Below are 1,806 nucleotides of genomic sequence, written 5' to 3'. Positions count from 1 at the left end.
GGGACTTTAAGTCTGCACCCCGGATCTCTCCTAAGTACTAGCGCCTCACCAGGGGCACAAAACCCTTAAAAGGCCTAAGTCCCACCCCCTGTATTTCGCCTAAGTGTCACCACCTTACCAGTTGCACGAACTCTGAGCAAAAACCTGGTTTTTTTTTTTTTTTGCCTTACCAGGGGCACGGCTTCTACTGGGCGTATGGCTGCTCGCTTAGTCCGTGGGAGGGGGCTTAAGTGTGGGTCCGCAGGTTCGGATGGAGAGCCTGGTTCTAAGAGAGGCTGGATTGGTGGTTCTGTGTTACCCGGATTGTGGAGCCACGGCTGGGGTGAGTAGCTCCGCAGCGGCCCTGGTTGTAATGAGAGCTGCGGTCCTGGTTCTCTGTTACCCGGGGATGTGGAGCCACGGCTGGGGTGAGTAGCTCCGCAGCAGGTCCTGGTTCTCAGAGAGGCTGCTGTCCCGGTTCTCTGTTACCCGGGATTGTGGAGCCTCTGCCGGGTTGAGTGGCTCCGGAGCGTGGCCCCCGGTTCTCATAGAGGCTGCAGTCTCGCTTCTCTCCCCCGTGCTTGAGCGATGGACTCCGCCTGTGAGTTTTCGCTCCGGTCGGTCAACTTCAACTTGCGAAAAGCGTGTAAAAACGAATGCCAACCGGGCAAGCCATACATGCTTTTAAAGGTCTCGCTGAGGAGAACGATTCGGCGCGGGTCTCTGATTTTTATACCGTTTCCCCGATTTTTAAGCCGCGAAAGAGTGCCGTTTTTCCGCCCGGTCAACTTCAACTTCCGGTAGAGCGGGTGAAAACGCTTTCAACCAGGGGAAGCCATATATCCCCGTGAAGGCCTAAGCCAGGAGAACATTCGGCGTGGGTCTCCCATTTTTAAACGGTTTCCCCGGAGCGGGGCAAGCGGCGGAAGTCGCGCCGGAAAAACGTTCGAAAATCGGTCGAAAAGGCCGAAATCCGGGAAAAAACGCACCACGGGCCGATAGCCCGTGTTCCGGAGCACAGCCCTGTGCGTCGAATGATTTTTAGCACGCTCACAGGAGCCGGGATAATGAAAAATGGGTTTCCGGGCATACAAAGCATTGCCCTCCCTTGACACCCGCTTAAGCCCCGCCCAATCGGGGAAAATAGCACTTCCAGCTCACAGAAAGACAAAAACCCCGCCGGCAGGATTTCAGGAGAGAGTTTTTGAAGAGCACTGGGACACAAAAAGAAGCGGATTTTCGGCCGTGGACCCCTCCAGGGGCCTTCGCAGGCCTCACGTATGCGAGCGTACCAGTGATTTTCGGGTTTTTCGGCCGTTTTTGAGCGTTTTTTTCCCCGCTTCTGGTTCTAAGGCTCCCTGAGCTCTCTGCCTCCACGGATCTCCCTGCCGCTCGGCTGGCGGGCTCCGGCCGCTCTGGTGAGTCCGTCCTGGGCTGTAATTAGTCCGTGGACGGCTCCCCGGTTCTGCTGGAGCTCCGTCAAAGTTTCCCCGGGGTCCGGCTTCAGCCTAGCCGACCTCGGTGCACCGTGAGCGGATTACGGTCCGTCCCACGTGCCCGTCGGAAGTCTGGCTCCCAGCCCGCGTCTCCGACCCGACCGATAAGCACACGTGGCCTGCCGTGGAGGGCCCCCCGCCTGCCCCGGTGCCCGGCACCGGCGCTTCGGCGGACGGTTCCTCCAGCCCCGCAGGCTCGCCTCCAGGCCCGGGCGCGAACGCAGCCGAGCTGCGCGTCTGCCCGCGGCCGTCCCTCCTCAGCGAGACCCAGACGCCCCGTCTCTCCCAGCGGTCCTCCGCTGGGGCCCCGCCGCGGGGGTCCGTCCCGGCT

The sequence above is a fragment of the Poeciliopsis prolifica genome, unplaced genomic scaffold (genome assembly GCF_027474105.1).
Source record: "Poeciliopsis prolifica strain line A6 unplaced genomic scaffold, Auburn_PproV2 SCAFFOLD378, whole genome shotgun sequence".
Classification (NCBI taxonomy): domain Eukaryota; kingdom Metazoa; phylum Chordata; class Actinopteri; order Cyprinodontiformes; family Poeciliidae; genus Poeciliopsis; species Poeciliopsis prolifica.
This window is presented reverse-complemented; position numbering follows the sequence as displayed.